The 15,119-nt window shown below is 44.0% G+C and overlaps 1 protein-coding gene across 1 annotated transcript in view; it reads right to left on the bottom strand.

The window, feature by feature from the left end:
* The window catches only part of LOC124741112 (ankyrin repeat and protein kinase domain-containing protein 1-like), a 99,763-nt gene extending 88,818 nt beyond the window's left edge, over positions 1-10,945 (bottom strand). Inside the window, exon 1 of the mRNA XM_047248647.1 lies at positions 10,820-10,945. The gene's annotated coding sequence lies outside the window, so the exon portion shown is untranslated. The remainder of the gene's footprint in view (positions 1-10,819) is intronic.
* Between the last annotated feature and the right edge of the window lie 4,174 nt (positions 10,946-15,119).

Genomic DNA, 15,119 nt, shown 5'->3' with positions numbered 1-15,119 from the left:
CAAGGACACCACTTGTACACCCTCGATGTCTACACGACACAGAGGTTTACGCCTGGCCGGGGCCCGTCAACACCAATGTTGGACTGCTGTTAACCGGAAACATGTTGCCTAGTCGGACGAGTCTCGTTTCAAATTCTGTCGAGCAGATGACGCGTACAGGTATAGCGACAACCACATAAACCCATGGACAGTGCATGTCGGCAGGGGCTGCTCAGGTGGGTGGAGGCTCTGTAATGGTATGGTGCGTGCGTAGTGGAACTGATATGGGACCCCTGATACGTCTACATACGGCTCTAACAAGTGACATGTAAGCATCCTGTCTGATTAGCTGCATCCATTCATGTCCATTGTGCATTCAGACGGACATGGCCAGTTCCAGCAGGACAATGCGACAGCCCGTCCACAATTGCTACAGAGTCGCTCCAAAACTCTTCCGCTGGCCACCAAACTCCCCAGACATGAAGATTATGCAACATATGCGGGATGCCTTGCAACGTGTTGTTTAGAAGAGATCTCCACTCCCTCGCACTCTTAGTGATTTACTGGCAACCCTGCAGGATTCGTGGTGCCAGCACTACCTCAGACGTTAGTCGGGTCCACGCCACGTCGTGTTGCGGCACTTCTGCGTGCTCGCAGGGGCTTTCACTCTATTAGGCAGGTGTACCAGTTCCATTAGCTCTTGAGTGTATAGAGTACTACAAAAAATTAATACTGTGATGAAGGGAGTTCCAAAAATAAATAAATAAAATTAATGTCACAAGCAGACCGCAGTGCGGTGTGTGACGCAGAGTACTTGGGGCACCTTGCCCAACCGGGTGTCTTTACCGTTGCGTCAAACTCGCGACCTCGGACAGCCGGTTTCGGCCGGTGTGGCCGCATTTCGCCAGCTCCATCGGGAAGTGCCGGCGGCTGCAGACCGCGACCTGGCGAAACGCTGCTGCTTCCACTGGTGGTTGACCGCTTCCTGCAGACAAACCGCGGTGTTTCGCAGTGCGAACATCTTTCCTCACAGCTGCCAGACTTGCGGCGAGAGTATTTACTGCAGTGTCTATCACAAGAACCTAACCGACATGTATGTCTACACTACTGGCCATTAAAATTGCTACACCAAGAAGAAATGCAGATGATAAACGGGTATTCATTGGACAAATATATTACACTAGAACTGACATGTGATTACATTTTCATGCACTTTGGGTGCATAGATCCTGAGAAATCAGAACCCAGAACAACCACCTCCGGCCGTAATAACGGCCTTGATACGCCTGGGCATTGAGTCAAACAGAGCTCGGATGGCGTGTACAGGTACAGCTGCCCGTGCAGCTTCAACACGATACCACAGTTCATCAAGAGTAGTGACTGGCGTATTGTGACGAGCCAGTTGCTCGGCCACCATTGACCAGACGTTTTCAATTCGTGAGAGATCTGGAGAATGTGCTGGCCAGGACAGCAGTCGAACATTCTCTGTATGCAGAAAGGCCCGTACAGGACCTGCAACACGCGGCCGTGCATTATCCTGCTGAAATGTAGGGTTTCACAGGGATCAAAAGAAGGTTAGAGCCACGGGTCGTAACACATCTGAAATGTCCACTGCTCAAAGTGCCGTCAATACGAACAAGAGGTGATCGAGACGTGTAACCAATGGCAACCCATGCCATGACGCCGGGTGAAACGCCAGTATGGCGATGACGAATACACGCTTCCAATTTGCGTTCACCACGATGTCGCCAAACACGGATGCGACCAGCATGAATTCATCCGAAAAAATGACCTTTTGCCATTCGTGCACCCAGGTTCGTCGTTGATTACACCATCAAAGGCACACCTTTCTGTGATGCAGCGTCAAGGGTAACCGCAGGCACGGTCTCCGAACTGATAGTCCATGCTGCTGCAAACGTCGTCGAACTGTTCGGGCAGATGGTTGTTTTCTTGTAAACGTCCCCATCTGTTGACTCATGGGTCGAGACGTGGCTGCACGATCCGTTACAGTCATGGGGATAAGATGCCTGTCATCTCGACTCCTGCTGATACGAGGCCGTTGGCATCCAGTACGGCGTTCCATATTACACTCCTGAACCCACCGATTCCATATTCTGCTAACAGTCATTGTATCTCGACCAACGGGAGCAGCAATGTCGCTATACGATAAATCGCAACCGCGATAGGCTACAATCCGACCTTTATCAAAGTCGGAAACGTGATGGTACTCATTTCTCCTTCATACACGAGGAATCACAACAACGTTTCACCAGGCAGCGCCGGTCAACTGCTGTTTGTGCATGAGAAATCGGTTGGAAACTTTCCTCACGTCAGCACGTTGTAGGTGTTGCCACCGGCGGCAACTTTGTGTGAATGCTCTGAAAAGCTAATCATTTGCATATCACAGCATCTTCTTCCTGTCGGTTAAATTGCACGTCTATAGCACGTCATCTTCGTGGCGTAGCAATTTTAATGGCCAGTAGTGTACATCTGTACTCCGCAATTATGCTGGCGGAGGGTACTTAGTGTAACCTCCTCATTTTTCTTTTCCAGTCGTAGTTCGCGGGAAGATCAGTTACTGGTAGTCCTCCGTGTGGGCTCGTATTTGTTATTTTATCTTCAGGGCCTTTTCATGAAATATACGTAAGAGGAAGCTATGCAGTCGTCGACCCCTCGAGATACGTACGCTCTCGGCACTTCTAACAGTAATCCACCCCGTGTGGCAAAACGCCTCTCCCCGACGCCTTCGCGCTCATAAGTCCGTCTGGATCTCCTCTCTTTCCTACGTTAGTCCATTCTGGTACAGATCCCAGACTGCCGAGCGGTACTGAAGTATTGGATGACCGAGTGTTTTGTAATCTATCTGCTTTCGTGATGGTGTTCACTCCTCAGAATTCTTGCACCGAATCTCAGTCTGGAGTGTATCTTTTCCACAATTAACGTTTTATGCTAGTCGCACATCAATCAATCCACATCAAATTAATCCATACGCGAACTCCTTAACAGAAGACCAAAACTTCCTAGGTTTTTCTGTCAAGTCGGTAATGGAATCTTAATTTTATAAGTTCGCTGAACACGTATAGCTCTCCTTGCGCTAATTTTGGGTTTGTTTCGTTTTTGTTTGCCCGTGAGGATTCGTCTACGTCCAAATATGGAGTGAAGCTCTGTTTGCTTTCGTACCAACTTCGCAACACGGTTAAAACTTCCCTCGGCTTACACCTGTCGTAAGCGTATTGCAAAACGTTCTCGGACTCTGTACATTGATGCTGAACATTGTCATTGGCGCAGGTGAAATACCTGTATCTGATATCTGTATCTGATATCTGTATCTGATATCTGTATCTTGTCTCTCTCCAAACACTTACTGGCACATCAGATGACGCCGTACCGAACGACGTTTCAGCGTGGCTCCTTGGTTCTTACCTGATTAGTTATTCGCCCACACCCTACGACGCAGCTTAACCCATAAAATACTTAGAGATCTAGTGTTGATGTAACGTATGCTAAACATATTAAAAGCGTCACAGAATTTTACTGCGGCATGGGAGGAATTCAGTACTCAAATCAGCCACAGTAATGGCATACCTAAAAAGTTTATGAAACTTCTTGGCAGATTAAAACTGTGTATCGGACCGAGACTCTAACTCGGGACATTTGCCTTTCGCGGGATAATACTCTACTGACTGAGCTACTCAAGCACGACTCACGACCCGTCCTCACGGCTCTATATCCGCCTGTACCTCGCCTCCTACCTTCCTAGATTCACACAATTTCTGCTGCGAAAAAGCTTACGTTGGAACTTTCTCCGATATATAAATTTATACGTACATGAGAAATTTAGAAGCATACCCAAAGTAAAAACGTTATGTTCATGTTTCAGGTTCACCCACATGTGAAAAGATTTTATATTTATTTCGGAATTCTAAAGTCAATCTAGAATCTAGTTACACGATCGGGGAGTTGAATTACTGATTTGAATTACTGATCCTGAATTATCGCGACTAAGAAGAGAGGTTCCTAACGGTGCTATCGACTTTTTGAAACTATCTATACGGTAATGTGGGTATGCATCGCAGCACATTACCCTAATGAGGTCCTCGTTCACGAGTAATTGACGAAAAAAAATTTCGAAATTTTGTACGATACTTAATAGCGTTAAAAAATCGCATAATGCAGTCTGCTTGCGTGGTATAATGGATAGGTTAACAGATTCACGCAGAGGAGGTTGTGGGTTCGAATCATGTCAGGTGTGGTAAGCTTTTTTTACTTTTTAGATCTTTCTCGAAACGGCTGATCATCATTTTTACTCAATTAATTGATTCAAATATAATTTTTTAATTGCATTCCTCTATCATTTTAATAACCGTATGAACTTACTCATTTGTTTCATTTTTTCTTTTTCCAGTCGGAGGTTTTGTGAATATGAATACGATTATATCTGCCTATTGTGATATTGAGTTATCTGAAGATCTCCTACCTATCAGGCATAAAACAAAAGACCAAATAATCTTTATATTTGGCAGTGGAGTGAAAAATGTATTTTTACTATCAGATGTAGCCTTGTTTTGAACGGTAGTCGGCATCCAAATATTTGAAACATAACCTAAATACCTACTGCACTATGCATGAAAAGATGCAGATCGAAATTTAAATGAAAGATGAGTTTTAAGTAGAACGATATTCAAGCAAAATCGAAAATAAATATAGAGAATGCAATAATGTGGACGAAAACAATGAGGTGATAAAACAAAAGAAATTAAGTCGAAGTTAACATATAAAATTAATTAAAACACATGAATAAAGATTTCAGGTGGAGAAAGAATGATAGGAAAAATGGGAGCAAACGTAGAAATTGATATTATGATTAAAATTATGTAACAAAGAAATGGAACTTAAAAAATTACGCTTAAATCAAATGATGGAATAACAATGAGGGCCAAAGTCATTTCGTTAAAGATTTAAAATAGATTGTGCGCTTGACAAGATGCGAACCTACCATATCCTCTATTTAAGCTGTTATCCTGTTCACGACACCAGCAAACCGGACTGTATAACGTCGCTTTTTAATGCCATTGAGAGTCACACAAAATTCCGAAAATTACTAGCAAATGAAGGCGACGCAGGGTCAATGTCTGCAGCGTGTGACACCTGTGATCTTAACACCGATCACCATATACACTATGTGATCAAAAGTATCCGGACACCCCCAAATACGTGTCAGGTGCATTGAGCTGCCACCTACAGCCAGGTACTCCATATCAGCGACCTCAGTAGTCATTAGACATCGTGACAGAACAGAATGGGGCACTCTGTGGAACTCACGGACTTCGAAGCTGGTCAGGTGATTGGGTGTCACTTGTGTCATACGTCTGTACGCAAGATTTCCACACTCCTAAACATCCCTAGGTCCACTGTTTCCGATATGATAGTGAAGTGGAAACGTCAAGGGACACCTAGAGCACAGGAGCGTACACCTTGTGTGAATGCTCTGAAAAGCTAATCATTTACATATCACAGCATCTTCTTCCTGTCGGTTAAATTTCGCGTCCGTAGCACGTCATCTTCGTGGTGTAGCAATTTTAATGGTCAGTAGTATAATTACGAAATTTCAGCGATACTTCTCCTATGTGTGAGGTGTACCAGGAGTAATGCAGTCAGCGATTCATTCTTGAAACCTGTGGCAACATGTTAGGTACGGAGGATTACTTGAACTACCAGCAGCATCCAAAATTACGACCAATAACGGCAAAGATAACTCAGTAATTAAAACTTCCGGGCTAAGAGGCCGTGGTCCAATAGTAGAAATACTTCTCCCTGACGTTTCGTTGCCAGCTGCGGGCAACATCATCTGAGGTGAGTCTACGACTGGCTGCTAGGCCGTGGAGGTCCTGTTTATATAGAGCGCGTAGTTCCTCTTGCAAATAAGCTGGCTCACAGATTTTATTAGCCCTGTCCACCAATGTCTTGATAATACTAAACCACTTGCGAACTGCTTTCCAGAAAAATGGGTACGCTGGCAAGGAGATAGATAGAGCACTCCATCCCAGAAGAAAAATGTCCGAAAACGTGCAACAACAACAACCATCGGTGGGGAAAGTTTTTCTTCCATTCATCCACAATATTACGGACCGTATCGGGAAAGTGCTGGCCAAGTTCAGAGTTGAAACAATCTTCAGACCCACCAAGAAGATTAGTGAATGCTTAAGATCGGCGAAAGATGCACGACACCCTCTAGCTACTCCTGGTGTCTATAAGATTCCGTGTAGTTGTGGGAAGGTTTACATTGGAACCACAAAAAGAAGTATCAATACTCGCCTAACTGAACATAAAAGGAATTGTCGACTGGGACACACGGACAAATCGGCTGTAGCAGAACATGTTTTTGAAACGGGTGACCATGAAATAAAATTTAGTGAGACGAGCGTGCTAGCTAAGACATCGCATTATTATGCACGTATGTATAGAGAGGCTGTAGAGATTTTTAAACACCACAATAATTTTAACAGGAAAGAAGAAGGCTTGAAGCTAGATAAGATATGGCGATCGACTCTGTACCAAAGATGTGACAATCGATTACCTTCGATCGAGAGTAATGACGCCAGCCAGAGATAGTTTTACTGTTGACAACACGTGACGAGTGGTGGCGCCCTCTATATAAACAGGACCTCCACGGCCTAGCAGCCAGTCGTAGACTCACCTCAGATGATGTTGCCCGCAGCTGGCAACGAAACGTCAGGGGGAAGTATTTCTATTATTGGACCACGGCCTCTTAGCCCGGAAGTTTTAATTACTGAAGACGCCGGCCGTGAAAGCCTACACGGCAAAGATAACTGTTTCGTTGTCAACTAGCCAGACAATAAGACAGGAAATTATCTTTTTTTTTTTTTTTACAGAATGTCGAAGTAAAAAACGCTCGAGCGTTTGTTAGTGCCATTGCGAACGTTGTGGACGCGCAAAGTGTCGAAGGCGGCCAGTGGCGACCGCCTGACGAAGCTCGGTTTCTCCAGTGCAGGCTTGTCTTCACCTCTGTGTGCTACAGCTCTTCTGCGACGCGGGAAAGTAGTTTACACGTTGGCTGGAGTAATGGCGTGACAGTAGCTAAGTAAACGGCACCGATAAACACACTTGTTTCGGCGCGAGGCTTCGACGACTTTCTTGTTCGCCATCGTCTGCCTACACGGACACATTTCTCGGCCTATTTCTCTCGAAAAATTCGGAAAAGGCTGCGTTCACATAACGAAGTGGCAGTTGTTTAGCAGCGCAAAAGTTCTCTGCCTCTCCGTCGCTATGCGGAATCGTCACCTCAGTACCTACAGGTCGACCTACTTCGCGGCCGCGTCTGCGAGTACGTCCGCAGCAGTTCTCGGTTTCAAAGGACGCCAACAACAGACACGCCCTGTTGTTTAACTTCTGCGAGTGTGACTCACTTCGTGACAACGCAGCCACGACGTAACAACGCGAGATCGGAGGGTGACAAAGCGGGGAGCGAGCATCTAGACAGCCTCCCACACCAGGAGACACTGGACAGGGGCGCACAGTACTCGCTACCTGTTGCCGCTTTCATATCTTTAACTTAATAATTTCGCGTCTTACAAAACTGGAAGCTGCTGTCGGGTTTCGCAGACCCAGGGCTATGCCGGTGAGTAGTTGCCGCTACATTTGAAGCACTATACCGATGCCGTATTTCGTGTAGCTTCTTATCTTTCACTGCTGTTAAATGTGATTGGTGAATGCGGGTTCAAGTCCAATGTCTGGGAGTAAATTTTACGTGTCTGGGGGTCTGCCAGAAGCACCGCACAGTGCGGTCAAATTCCAAAAAGCTGGCAAAAGTCGAAAAAATTAAGTTCACCTTACGGTAATTTCTAGTCGCGGGTTGGTTGGGTAAGGGTCCGAAGGTCGAATTCCGATCGCCACAGCCCCATAGCCTCTCCCTATACCTGCTGCTGTAGAACAGTTGGAGGGGAGCAAATATTTCAACGTTGCATTCAAATAGGCGCCAAATCTCTAAAAATCAATAGATTTCCATTCAGGATGAAATCAATTGCGAAAGTAAATAGAAAATCATTGCAATACAATATTAGTAATAATAGTCAACGCGATAGCAATAAATGAATCATTTATGTCCAAATGAACGGAAAATTACAACGTAAAATTTTAAACACGTGGAGAAAAGTTTATAAGCTCTGCAAAGTTCAACGATCTGACCGATCGTATGCTGTAGATAGAACTATTCTTGAATGGAAAAAGTTAAAACTTACTGCATCTAGCTGCAACTGCGTCATTGGCACTAACTCTTGCAACGTACAACATAGTTTGCTGAATTTCGTACATCAACGAAGCGGAATGTTGCTCTTTTCCTTGAATTTATCTGCAGTATTCATTGTATTTCGAGTTCTGTAATACGTAATTCACTTTTATGAATATACTCTTCCCCTTTTCAAATAATATTTTGGAATGAATAATAGTAACGAGGTTAAATATCGAACTAACCACCTATATAGATATATATTTTCCAAAACAATGGAATACTTCTTTTACGCCGCGCGGGATTAGCCGAGCGGTCTATGGCGCGGCAGTCATGGACTGTGCGGCTGGTCCCGGCGGAGGTTCGAGTCCTCCCTCGGGCATGGGTGTGTGTGTTTGTCCTTAGGATAATTTAGGTTGAGCAGTGTGTAAGCTTAGGGACTGATGACCTTAGCAGTTAAGTCCCGTAAGATTTCACACACATTTGAACATTTTTTGAACTTCTTTTACGCTCATTATTAATATCCGATCCATTTATTTGAAGTTTGCAAGAATTTCCTCGAGAAAACTGGATCTCGTTGCCAGAAGCAGTTTCATTGTTAGTTGCGCCACGTATACCAGCAAGTACAGTACGTTCCAGCGATTTAAAATTCAATCAACTGATTGTGAATCAATTTATCCTTCGGATGAAGACCTATGAACTTTGAATCAATCGGTTGTATGTTTTATTGTGTTACACAACATATGGATATATGTTGTATTTTCTCTATAAAATTGATTAATTCTAAATCCGCCATTCTGATTTTATTTCAAAATTTGACTTCGGACCCCGAAAACCCCCGAGTACTGACATTCACCCGAATTTATAACGTTTTCGACTTTTGGCCATCTTTTTGCGATTTGACCCCACTGTGCGCCGGTAGCAAGGAGGCAATTTTTGGTAAGTTTTGTTTGGGTCTGCAGGACCCACAGTAACGCGATACCTCTTTTTCTAACACAAATATAATTTTATCTCATATTCATTGCGCTCAACCACACCGTTTCTTTCAGACGACAGCTAAAATGGATGAGAGGGAAGATCCACATGTGTAACTATACATTGGTAAATGAAATGGCTAGAGGAGAACGAGGTGAAGACGGCTTAGACAGAGACACTAAATTGTGCAGTGAACACAGTCAAGAAAGTGGGAATGACAGTGATACAAATCAGAATAATAGTAAAAATATTTTTTGGTGCACAGAATGGATGAAGAATATTCCTAATCCTCGTATAAGGGCTTCATATAATATTTTTATCTCATCTCTTAGGTGTGAGGGGAACTGCGAAGGATAAAACGACAGAAATGGAGTTGTGGCGGTTGTTTTTCACTGACGAAATACTGGGTGAAGTAGTGACATGTATTGACCTATGCATCATGTCTGATAATTTTAGAGACGGACAGAGTTGAAATTGAAGCCTTTATTGGTGTGATGTATTTTGGTGGGCCGGCTGGTGACCGAGAGGTTCAAGGCGCTTCAGTCTGGAACCGCCCGACCGCTACGGTCGCAGGTTCGAATCTTGCCTTGGGCATGGATGTGTGTGATGTCCTTAGTTTAGTTAGGTTTAAGTAGTTCTTAGGGAACTAATGACCTCACATGTTAAGTCCCATAGTGCTCAGAGCCATTTCAACCATTTTTTTATTTTGGTGTAAGGTACAAGGCTGCTTAGGGTAAATTTACAGGAATACTTGGACAGAGGAGGCACAGGTTTATAAATATTCTGTTCTGCAACAACTCTACAGGAGGTTCAGGTTGCTGTCAAAGACTTGATAATAAGTCAACTATGTCCGACAGAGGAATATCGGATAAATTGACTCCTGTACGAAATATCTTTGACCTGTTCACAAAAAACTGCATGGTGCTGTACTCTCTTGATGAATATGTGACTGTATATGAAACGCTTGTAAAATGTGGGAGGGCTATGAGTCCTTCGAAACATGGAATATATGTAATGAATGTTTCCAGTCCTGCTGGCGGAAGAACAGCTTACACCTGAAATTCAGAAGTTTATTGAAGACAGCAACCAAATGGAGACGCCAAAAGCTGAGTACCCGTGCAGCTGACACCATGAAAAGTTTGTGTAATCATATTTTCAAACATAAAGAAATGTAACTAATGATAATTGGTTTACAAGGAATGAATGAACTTGCCGTGTGAATTCTGAAAGACCATCAACCAAGTAGTAGAACAAACAATACATATATGTGAATGGGATGTGTTTTATTAGATTCACCAGACCAATAATAACAAAATAAATGGAAATCGTGCTTTACTTTAACCTTGTATAGTATTACGATGGCTTGATATTAGTGAAGTTGCTAAATTTCAGGCAAAACCTTTTATTAGCCGCAAATCCGTAAATAAACATTTGTGGACCAATGTTTATATGAACTTTTTTCTTTAGTTTTACTTGTAGAATAACATATTAAAATATTTGCATGTCACCCTAAACCAAAGTCAAGCCTTTTTTTACAGCGAATCATTGAAAAAAAAAAATAGAGAAATGTAGCATACTGGGTGTAAGAGACCGATGATAGTAGACGTGATACGCCCCTACCTGCTGTACGCACACGCACACACTCACACGGCTGGGCCGGGGTCGAGATGAGAAACGTCCCGCAGCTGCCACGGCTCGTCAGCAACTGTTCCAGCAGCAGGTGGCTGGCGGCAGGCAACTCTGCCGTCACGTGACCCGTTCTGCGAATACTGCCGGAAAAGATGGAACGCGCCAAGCGTTACCTTCGCTTCGTAGAGCTCTCTTCCGGGAAGGGAAATGAACCCCGACTCGACAAGTCCTACGGCAGAACGTTGCATTGCGAGCGAGTCGTTCTTTCCTCGGCCTTCCTCAGAAAAGACACGTCTGACTTACGGTATTGCACACAACAGGTACAAAAGTATTATTTTTCTAATTTAGCTCAGGCCAATAATATCTCGGCTGCTTTTCTGAAGACATTCATACAATTTTATGCACAGTCCACTATGTGATTAAAAGTATCAATACACTTGGCTGAAAATGACTTACAAGTTCGTGGCGCCCTCCATCGTAATGCTGGAACTGAATATGGTGTAGGTCCACCCTTAGCCTTGACGACAGCTTCCACGTCCAATCAGGTGCTGGGGAATGGCAGCTCATTCTTTACGGAGTGAAGTGGTCGGTCAGGTCTGGCACGATGTTGGCGTTAAAAAATATCCCAAAGGTGTTGTATAGGATTCAGGTCAGGACTCAGTGCAGGCCAGACCATTACAGGGATTGTATTGTCGTGTAAACACTCCGCCACAGGCTACGCATTATGAACAGGTGCTCGATCGTGTTGAAAGATGTAATCGCCATCTCCGAATTGCTCTTCAGCAGTGGCAAGCAAGAAGGTGCTTAAAACATCAATGTAGGCCTGTGCTGTGGTAGTGCCACGAAAAATAACAAGGAGTGCAAGCCCCTCCCATGGAAAACGCGACCACACCACAACACCACAGCCTCCGAATTTTACTGTTCGCACTGCACACGCTGCCAGATGACGTTCACCGGGCATTAGCCATACCCACACCCTGCCATCGGATCGCCACATTGTGTACCGTGTTTCGTCACTCCACACAACGTTTGTTCCATGTTCAATCGTCCAATGTTTACTCTCGTTACACAAAGCGAGACGTCGTTTCTCATTTACCAGCGTCATGTGTGGCTTATGAGCAGCCACTCGACCATGAATTCAAAGTTTTCTCTTCTCCCCCCTAACGCTCATAGTACTTCCAGTGGATCCTGATGCAGTTTAGAATTTTTGTGTGATGGTCTGGATAGATGTATCACTTTTCAACACATTACGACCCGCTTCAACTGTCGGTGGTCTCTGTCAGTCAACAGACGAGGTCGGCCTGTACGCTTTTGTGCTGTACGTGTCCCTTCACGTTCCCACTTCACTATCACATCGGAAACAGTGGATCTAGGGATGTTTAGGAGTGTCTAAATCACGCGCACAGACGCATGACACCAAATCACCTGACCACGCTCGAAGTCCGAGAGTTCCGCGGAGCGCTCCATTCCGCTCTCTCACGGTGTCTAACGACTACTGAGTAGAGTTGTGGCGATTCGTGAATGAGTCGTTCATTTGAACGACTCTGAATAAAGAATCGTAAGAATCGAATCGTGATACGGACGAATCGTCGTTCAAAAGAATCGTAAGAACGATTGCGTGTTTCCGAGTCGTGACGATTCCAAGTTCCAACGATTCATCGATTCTTAGTAAGGTATGCTTCGAAGGCAACTTCCGAATCATGCCGAATGATTACGACCGCCAGATGGCAGTCAAGTGGAGGATACGTGTGAACAAAGGAAGCTAGGAACGAACAAACGAAGTAATACCGCCTTTAAACAAAAGCTTTTTAATTAATAATTTCAAGTTAAGTTTTCGAATGTTATCGTGTTCAGATTCACATTAAATTTTAGTGAAGTAATGTTGCTGTATACGATTGAATCCTACTGTTTAAAGTACGTCTTCTCACGTAAATAGTAGTGACAGCGGCAAGTTCTCAGACAAATTAAAAGCAAAATACCTATGCTTTGTATTTAGAAGAAATGAAAGTTAAGCTAAATTTGCTGTGTGGGAGGGCTGTCACCTGCGTTACGAATTGCAAGGGTGATGTGGACTTGGAAAGACATCTTAGCACAGAAAAACATAGGGTGATATGAGCCAAACCACGTCTGCCTCACTGCTAGATTTTGTTACTATAAAACAGACGTCTTTAGTTAGATACGTTCAAGCCACACAAGCAAACTGGCGTACCACGTAATTTTGCACCACCTTTCGCACAAATCGACTCCTCTGTCCTGGCATACTGAAATAAAACAATAGATGCAATCAAAACAAACGTGACCTTTCATAAATTAACGCATTACACGTATAAATCGAGAATCACACTTGTAACATCATATGCATGTTGACTCATAAATAAACTATTTCTGGCATATCATTACACAGTTCGATTCTAACCCCATTGACAATTTCAGACATGTCCTGCCATCTGTGAGTAAGATGTAGAACTTTTTGCGTTCCGTAAGAATTGTGCCATCGCAGACTAGAATGAATCGTGAACGAATCGTAGGAATCGATTTGCAATGTGAGATTGAATCGTAGGAGTCGAGTCGGGAAAAAGAATCGTGTCGCCCAACTCTACTACTGAGGTCAGTGATGTAGCGTACCTGGCAGTAGGTGGCAGCACAATGCTCCTAAGTGGGTGAGTCAAATGGAAATCTGAAATATTTTCTTAAATATTATTTACTGTGCAGAAGTGGTACAAAGCTGTATCACTTTTCAACATAATCTCCCCCACGCTCAATGCAAGTCCTTCAGCGCTTTCAAAGTGCATAAATTCCTTTAGAAAAAATTTCTTTCCGTAGTCCGCGCAACCACTCATGCACCGCGTGGCGTATCTCTTCATCAGAACGGAACTTCTTTCCTCCCATTGCGTCTTTGAGTGATCCAGACATACGGAAATCACTTGGGGCAAGGTCTGGTGAGTATGGTGGATGAGGAAGACACTCAGGATGCAGGTCTGTGATTGTTGCAACTGTTGTACGGGCAGTGTGGGGCCTTGCATTATCATGTTGGAAAACGACACCTGCTGACAGCAGTCCACGTCGCTTTGATTTGACTGCAGTCAGCAGATGATTTTTTAGGAGATCTGTGTATGGTGCACTGGTGACAGTGGTCCCTCTAGGCATTTAATGCTCCAAAATGACGCCTTTCTCGTCCCAAAAGAGAGTCAGCATAACCTTCCCCGCTGATGGTTCTGTTCGAAACTTCTTCGGTTTCGGTGATGAGGACTGGCGCCATTCCTTGCTCGCTCTCTTCGTTTCCGGTTGGTGGAAGTGAACCCAGGTTTCGCCCCAGTAACAATTCTTGCAAGGAAGCCGTCACCTTCTCGTTCAAAGCAGTGAAGAAGTTCTTCACGAGCATCAACACGTCGTTCTCTCATTTGATCAGTCAGCTGCCGTGGCACCCATCTTGCAGACACTTTCTGAAACGGGAGCACATCATGCACAATGTGGTGTGCTGATCCATGACTAATCTGTAAACATGCTGCAATCTCATTCAGTGTCACTCGGCGGTTTTCCCGCACTATGGCTTCAACTGCTACAATGTTCTGTGGAGTCGCAACTCGTTGTGCCTGACCTGGACGAGGAGCATCTTCCACTGAAGTCACACCATTTGCGAACTTCCTACTCCATTCGTAGACTTGCTGCTGTGACAAACATGCATCACCGTACCGAACCTTCATTCGTCGATGAATTTCAATAGGTTTCACACCTTCACTACGCAAAAACCGAATAACAGAACGCTGTTCTTCCCTGGTGCAAGTCGCAAGTGGGGAGGCCATCTTTACACTGACACTGCGGCGGTATGTGTGAATCTGCACTATGCTGCCACCTACAGGCCATTCTGCACGATGTTTGTAGCACGCTTACCAACTTACACGATAACGGCGCGAAATTTCGATTTGTTATTACAAATTTAAGGCTTTCATTTGGCTAACCCTCGTAATATGAAAAACGTATACACAGTGTATGTTATATTTCAAGTTAAAATTTATGGAAAGGGATTACTTTATTTTGGATGGTATGATCGATAAGTTCCAGTCCCGAATGTACAGGTAAAATTATGCGTTTAGAAACATTTGAAATTACCAATTATTTGGCACACTAAAGATTTCAGTTGTTAATTACACCTCCTAGTACTGATTATTATGTTTATTTCTGGATTCATTTATGAAATAATAACTGAAACCAATAGAAATTCATTTGTCAAGAAATGTTGTAAACCCTTTAGAATGTGAGAGTGGTAAACGTGTCTCCGATGCGATTCGAC

The sequence above is a fragment of the Schistocerca piceifrons genome, unplaced genomic scaffold (genome assembly GCF_021461385.2).
Source record: "Schistocerca piceifrons isolate TAMUIC-IGC-003096 unplaced genomic scaffold, iqSchPice1.1 HiC_scaffold_1870, whole genome shotgun sequence".
Taxonomy (NCBI): Eukaryota; Metazoa; Arthropoda; class Insecta; order Orthoptera; family Acrididae; genus Schistocerca; species Schistocerca piceifrons.
The sequence above is the reverse complement of the archived record's forward strand: the minus strand, read 5'-3'. Positions and strand labels throughout refer to the sequence as shown.